The sequence below is a fragment of the Aegilops tauschii genome, chromosome 3 (genome assembly GCF_002575655.3).
Source record: "Aegilops tauschii subsp. strangulata cultivar AL8/78 chromosome 3, Aet v6.0, whole genome shotgun sequence".
NCBI lineage: Eukaryota > Viridiplantae > Streptophyta > Magnoliopsida > Poales > Poaceae > Aegilops > Aegilops tauschii.
The window spans coordinates 35,925,640-35,933,994 of NC_053037.3; positions in this window are offsets into that span (position 1 = coordinate 35,925,640).

An 8,355-nucleotide genomic window follows, 5' to 3' on the forward strand; every position below is an offset into this window, starting at 1 on the left:
TTTTGTTTATATTTTCAAATCCATACCGTAATTCTTTTTATAATAATACTAAAAGAAGGGAGATTTCTTAGTTCTCCATATGTCACCCCTATGTATCCGTTGATTTCTTGGTTCTCCTTCCGCCGCCCCTTTATGTCCATTGATTCTGATGGCTGAGATTTAAACGTAGATCTACACACTACGCACCACGTAAGTTTATGTCTCTCATCCGGTTCTGTCATACGACTCAAATTCCTATAATGTGAAAGGTGCAAACACGTATATTTCTCTCAGTGTGTTCTCTTGATCGGTATAAACTACACGGAGCATCCACAATCGATCCACACGCGCGCGCCGACACCGATCGGAGGCTATTGCAGGGCCGTTGCAAATGGAAGGAGCGCCACACCATGGAGGTCGTAATCCACGTGGGCGAGCATGGCAGCGCACACACCATGTACCATCCTCTGTAGCCCGGCGTAGGTATCAGGTGCACAATCACCGCTGCATCACTTTTCGTCTCCATAGCATCGGCCTCCATCTACTCCAACCTCTTGTCGTACAGATGAATCGGTGGTTGGCTGCTTCTAGGTCCAAGCATCGCCTTCATCACCCCCCGCCGCGTCATCCAAATCCAGCGAGGCCCGAACGCGAGAGAGGTACTAGGCCTAGCGAGCTCGCTATCCGGGATCATCCTACTCTGCCTCGTCCATCACCCGAAGAATTATCTCCATTTGAGTCGCCCCCTCCTCAGGAATCATTTGTTGCAGCTCCGCCTTCGATGCATCCAAGGTTGTCAGAATTGTGATTCTGAATAGGATCGGAGCTCCGATGATAGGATCGCAAATCATAGAATCTTCACTACCAGGATCATAGAAACGTAGATTCTATAGACCAAAATCGTAGAATCACTGGGGTAGTTTGGATCGTAAATTCGTAGAATCATACAACAGAATTGCGATTATGACAACCTTGGTTGCATCCAATGTCACACCCACCGTCGCCTTGATTAAATACTTCATGCTCAGAAACCAGGATCAGATATCCTTGCACTTCGCCAAATTGACTACATCGCCTCTCGCAAACTCCAACACTGCTCGTTTCCATCCATGTTTGCAACTGTGTGGTGGATGCAAAGTGATGAATGCGAGAGGGTTGAGGAGAGTGGTGATCGCCAGTGGTCATTTGACCGAAACATGGTGCTTCCTGGCTCCTTGCTCTTTGCCTAGCGGCGAAGCACTCTTTTGGCTTTAAGACACACACATTTCACATCCAAAAACATCGCTCGTTGTTGTGTGTTTATGTGATTGAAACCGATTCAATGCAATTTGTGTGACTGAAACTGGATCCAGTGAAACCGACTGAAACTAAATCAATTGAAACTGACTGAATTCAGTGAAACTGAGTGGTGTGTGCGAGTGACTGAAACTGAATTTTAGTTAATTCAGAGAAAAACACAAGGTTAATTTAGGAAAAAAATTATACTGAATTTTGTGTATACAACATTTGAATATAAAAGTCAGGCCCATGTACAAAAATTCAGTATCTGTTGTCAAAAATTAAGTTTGAAATTTTAAAAAATTCAGTATACACTAAATTGGCATTGCAATCACAAATATGACATCATCATCACTATAATTCACATTGACATTGCCACATGCAGTTCAAAAAAGCCACTACATTGCAACATGCACATGGCTGACTACAACAAGATTGCCCCGCACCTAAATTGCCGTTACAACCCAAAATCCACCTTACTTCATCACTATCACAACACAAAAATCCACCTTAATTACTAAGCAGAACGGGGCAATTTGTTAGGAAACTTTGCATGGAAAATAAAAAAAAATCTACGCACATGCAATGATCTATTCATGGAGATGCATAGCAACGAGGAGGAGAGTGTTGTCTACATACCCTCATAGACCGTAAGTGGAAGAGGAGGAGAGTGTTGTCTACATACCCTCGTAGACCGTAAGTAGAAGCGTTTGACAACGCGGTTGATGTAGTCAAACTTCTTCTAGCTCCGACCGATCAGGTACCGAACGTACGGCACCTCCGAGTTCTGCACACGTTCAGCTCGATGACGTCCCTCGCCTTCTTGATCCAGCAAGATGTCGAGGTAGTAGATGAGTTCCGTCAGCACGACGACGTGGTGACGGTGATGGTGAAGTGATCATCGCAGGGCTTCACCTAAACACTACGAAAATATGATCGGGAGTGTAAACGGTGGAGGGGGGTGCCGCACACGGCTAGGCAATTGTCTAGTGTGTGCTAGGGGTGCCCCCCCCACATATATATATATATATATATATATATATATATATATATATATATATATATATATATATATATATATATATGGGAGGGGAGGGGAGAGGCTAGGAGGTGCCCCAAGTAGGACCGAATCCTAGTTGGGTTCCTCCTAGGCCGGCCGCACCCCTTCCTTATTTACCGGAGGGGGAAGGAAAGAGGAGGGGGAGAAAGGGAAGGGGAGGCCGAATCCCCCCCTTTCCTTTCTCTTGCCCCCTTTTCTTCTCCCTTTGGTTCGGCCCATACGGGGGGCTCACCAGCCCCTGGTGGCTGGTGCGTTTCCCCTCTTGGCCCATTAGGCCCATATCTTTTGCCGGGGTGCCCGCAACCCCTTCCGGTGACCCGATATGTACCCGGTACCCTCCGGAACACTTCCGGTGTCCAAATACTATCATCCTATATATCAATCTTTACTTCTTGACCATTTCAAGAATCCTCGTCATGTCCGTGATCTCATCCGGGACTCCGAACAACATTCGGTCACCAAATCACATAACTCATATAATACTATATTGTCAACGAACGTTAAGCGTGCGGACCCTACGGGTTCGAGAACTATGTAGACATGACCGAGACACCTCTCAGTTCAATAAGCAATAGCGGAACCTGGATGCTCATATTGGCTCCTACATATTCTACAAAGATCTTTATCGGTCGAACTGTTATGATAACATACGTAATTCCCTTTGTCCATCGGTATGTTACTTGCCCAAGATTCGATCGTCGGTATCTTCATACCTAGTTCAATCTCGTTACCGGCAAGTCTCTTTACTTGTTCTGTAATACATCATCCTACGACTAACTCATTAGTCACTTTGTTTACAAGGCTTCTTATGATGTGTATTACCGAGAGGGCCCATAGACACCTTTCCGATACTCAGAGTGACAAATCCTAATCTCGATCTATGCCAACTCAACAAATACCTTTGGAGATACCTGTAGAGCATCTTTATAATCACCCAGTTACGTTGTGACGTTTGATAGCACACAAGGCATTCCTTCGGTATCCGGGAGTTGCATAATATCATAGTCGAAGGAACGTGTATTTGACATGAATAAAGCAATAGCAATAAAACTGAACGATCATTATGCTAAGCTAACGGGTGGGTCTTGTCCATCACATCATTCTCCTAATGATGTGATCCCTTTATCAAATGACAACACATGTCTATGGTTAGGAAACCTTAACCATCTTTGATCAATGAGCTAGTCTAGTAGAGGCTTACTAGGGACAAGGTATTTGTTTATGTATTCACATATGTATTTAAGTTTCCGATCAATACAATTCTAGCATGAATAATAAATCTTTATCATGAATAAGGAAATATGAAATAACAATTTTATTATTGCCTCTAGGGAATATTTTCTTCAGTCTCCCACTTGCACTAGAGTCAATAATCTAGTTCACATTGTCATGTGATTAACACCCATAGTTCACATCGCCATGTGACTAACACCCAAAGAGTTTACTAGAGTCAATAATCTAGTTCACATCGTCATGTGATTAACACTTCAAAGAGTACTAAGGTGTGATCATATTTTGCTTGTCTGAGAGGTTTAGTCAACTGGTCTGTCACATTCAGATCCGTATGTATTTTGCAAATTTCTATGTTTACAATGCTCTGCATGGAGCTACTCTAGCTAATTGCTCCCACTTTCAATATGTATCCAGATCGAGACTCAGAGTCATCCAGATTGTTGTCAAAGCTTGCATCGACGTAACTCTTTACGATGAACTCTTTATCGCCTCCATAACCGAGAAACATTTCCTTAGTCCTCTTTAGGTACTTAAGGATAATTTTGACCGCTGTTCAGTGATCTACTCCTCGATCACTATTGTATCCCCTTGCCAAACTCATGGCAAGGCACACAATAGGTCTGGTAGACAGTATGGTATACTTTATAGAACCTATGACTGAGGCATAGGGAATGACTTTCATTCTCTCTATATATTCTGTCGTGGTCGGGTTTTTGAGTCTTACTCAACTTCACACCTTGTAACACAAGCAAGAACCCTTTCTTTGACTGATCCATTTTGAACTTCTTCAAAACTTTATCAAGGTATGTGCTTTGTGAAAGTCCTATCAAGCGTCTTGATCTATCTCTATCGATCTTGATGCCCAATATATAAGCAGCTTCATCGAGATCTTTCATTGAAAAAATTCTTATTCAAGTATCCTATGCTATCCAGAAATTCTATATCATTTCTGATCAACATGTCATCCACATATAATATCAAAAATGCTACAGAGCTCCCACTCACTTTATTGTAAATACAGGCTTCACCGAAAGTCTGTATAAAACCATATGCTTTGATCACCTCATCAAAGCATATATTCCAACTCCGAGATGCTTGCACCAGTCCATAGATGGATCATTGGAGCTTGCACACTTTGTTAGCACCTTAAGGATCGACAAAACCTACTGGTTGCATCATATACAACTCTTCTTTAAGAAATCCATTAAGGAATACAGTTTTGACGTCCATTTGCCAGATTTCGTAATCATAAAATGCGGCAATTGTTAACATGATTCAGACGTATTTAAGCATCGCTACGGGTGAGAAAGTCTCATCGCAGTCAACCCCTTGAACTTGTTGAAAACCTTTTGCGAAAAGTCGAGTTTGTAGATAGTAACATTACCATCAGCGTCAGTCTTCTTCTTTAAAATCCATTTATTCTCTATGGCTTACCGATCATCGGGCAAGTCCACCAGAATCCACACTTTGTTCTCATACATGGATCCTATCTCAGATTTCATGGCCTCAAGCCATCTGTTGGAATCTGGGCTCATCATAGCTTCTTCATAGTTCGTAGGTTCGTCATGATCTAGTAACATGACTTCCAGGACAAGATTACCGTACCACTCTGGTGCGGAACATGCTCTGTTCGACCTACGAAGTCCGGTAGTAACTTGATCCAAAGTTTCATGATCATCATCATTAGCTTCCTCTCTAGTTGGGCAGGCATCACGGGAACGGATTTCTCTGATGTGCTACTCTCCAATTTGAGAGAAGGTACAATTACCTCATCAAGTTCTACTTTCCTCTCACTCACTTTTTTTGAGAGAAACTCCTTCTCTAGAAAGGATCCATTCTTAGCAACAAGGATCTTGCCTTCGCATCTGTGGTAGAAGGTGTGCCCAATTATTTCCTTAGGGTATCCTATGAAGACGCACTTCTTCGATTTGGGTTCGAGCTTATCAGGCTGAAGCCTTTTGACATAACTGTCGCAACCCCAAACATTAAGAAACAACGGCTTATGTTTCTTGCCAAACCATAATTCATACGGTGCCGTCTCAACGGATTTAGACGTGCCCTATTTAACGTGAATGCAACTGTCTCTAATGCATAACCCCAAAACGATAGTGGTAAATCGGTAAGAGACATCATAGATTGCACCATATCTAATAAAGTACAGTTACGACGTTCGGACACACCATTACGCTGTGGTGTTCCAGGTGGCGTGAGTTTGGGTTGCGACTATTTGTTATTTGTGTGCGGGGGCTGTTTACGTTGTGTTGCTTGGTTCTCCCACTGGTTCGATAACCTTGGTCTCATCACTGAGGAAAAATACCTACCGACGCTGTGCTGCATCATCCCTTCCTCTTTGGGGAAATACCGACGTAGCGTCAAGCTGCATCAGTACCCGCGTCGGATGAAGACCTATCGCACGCGTTCTTCTATGAGGAAACGTTTGCGATGCGCACGACATCATAAACAGTCTATAATTGCCAAGTGTGTGTGATAAGGTGACTTTCATAAACATTTAATAAGAAGAAACTGTGTGCGATACTGTTGTTAATCTCACACGCTTTTTCTTGGCTGATCGTGTGTGCAGTAGAGATTGATTGCACACACGTTGTGGATCCGAGAAACGTGTCTAATCTCCATATTTCCCGCAGACGTTTTGCTTTCGCAAACCGTGTGAAGTGTAATCCCTAATTTAATCGCATTTAAAAATTACAGATTTTGAATTTGAAAGTAGGCAATCATTTATTTCATATCGAATCATGTTTATTACAAATATAGATTCAAGAACAAATGCATAATTCGATGCATCGGTACATATACTGAAGAACTCCAGAAGCACCAAGTAAAAGAATGAATGAACCACAGGTATACTAAAGACTGTAAAGAAAGAGGCGAAAGCCATTCTGGTTGCTGGAGAAGGTGAAGCGGAATGTCCAGATTGTGCCCTCCTCCATGCGTAATGCGCGCACGACTCTAGGCCAACACCTTGTGATGGCTGCCCGCCCATCCTTCACTGTCTTCATTAGGACTTCTCGATGCTCATTGTAGTCTCGATGAAATACTTTAATCTTCATTGTGTGTCCACCAATCATATACTTTGCGAGGTAATCTTGAGTAAACTGCTTTGAGAACCACTGCAAATAAAAAAAATTCAGACATTGTTGTCTAACAACTCATTATGAGCAGTAAAAGAGAAGGTTGCAGAGTTTGTAGTTACCATCCGACAGCTCACTGTTGTGTTGGATAGAGCGTGAACAAATAATTTGCATGCCGCCGTTCATATCTTTTTGCTAATAATCCTTATCAGTTTCCTCATTTGATGCTTGTTCATAAATTTCAGCACCAACTGAAATCACCGAAATTCAGTGATTTCGGTTTGCTTTTCAGCCAAAGGGCCGAAATGTTCACTTGAATTCAATTTTTTTGAAATTTTTGAAAAGATTTCGGAAAATATTTGAATTACTATGTACTACTAAAATTGTTGAAATATTTTGGCTGAAACATTAGTATCTTAGTATCTGCTGAAATTAAGGAAATTCAGTGAATTTCATCGAAATCTCACTGAAAGTGAAAACCATGGGCAAGACATGAGCTCCGAGGAATCAAATGGTTGAAGCAGCATTCTGGAGCAACGGTTCCTACAATCCGAATGAGCAATCCATCAAAATTCCTCTGGAACACCGATTCCTCAGATTTCCTGTTAAAATCCTTTCAACCTAATAAGGCATTAGTTACCGTCAGACATCTTTTTGTTTGAGCACGACAGATAGCTAGCTCAAACACAAAGAGTGTTATCTAACCAATGTCACTATTGGAATATTAGATTAAAAGAGGGAGGGGCGATGACAGCGGCACGCCTTCGGCTTGCTTCAGTGCTTATAGTCGTCGCTAGGTGGTCTACGGATCTAGAAGTAATTTTTATTATTTCTAGTGTTCATTGTACTACCATGATTGAAGATGAATAGATTGCAAATTTTTCCTGCAAAAAAAAGAGTAACAAGCAGGTGTTACATGGAGCAGAACTGGCGGTTGAATTGGACGCCGCATGCAAGCTCAAGGGGATTCAGGGTGCCAAAGCTACAACTACTACTCGAACTTGCTCCCAGTGAGTGATATGCGCTTCCTTCTTCCTTCTCAAAATCGACTGGCCGAAATCGGAAAGCTGTTGTGAGTTTTTTTAGATGTTTTTTGACTTTTTTCTATTTATTTTGAATTCACTGTTCATTGGGTAAAGATGAGTCAGGGGTCAGATGTGAATTAGAGTACCTTTAACAATTCATGTATTGGTGTCTTGTTTGGAGTAGTGTTTTTGGAGTACACAAACTTTGAGATGCATTATGTTTGCATGTGGAAAGAAACTTCAGGAGCGGTGGCATTAGTCCTGGCCATGGGCAGCCCGGCCCGAACGGCCCGGCCCGAAAAAGCCCGACCGGCCCAGCCCGACGCCGCTCCCGGGCCGGGCTCGGGCCTAGATTTTGAGCCCGAAGACCGGGCCGGGCCGGGCCCATCGTTTTCGCGTTTTCCTGAAGGACGGGCCAGCCTGGCCCGAAGCCCGACGGGCTTTTACGTGTTCGGGCTGGGATCGGGCCTAGAAAACAGGCCCGACGGCCGGGCCGGGCCAGGCTCGGGCCTAGGTTTTTTGCGTCGGGCTTGGCTAGGCCCGGCCCGAAGCCCGGCCCGGCCCGAGGTATGGCCAGGTATAGGTGGCAACATACATGACGTCCTACCAATTCATAAAAAATAGTCCAGGGTTTTATCATTTTTCTCCTGAACAACACTCATTTCGCCACCGGATGTACGAGCCCTTTTAT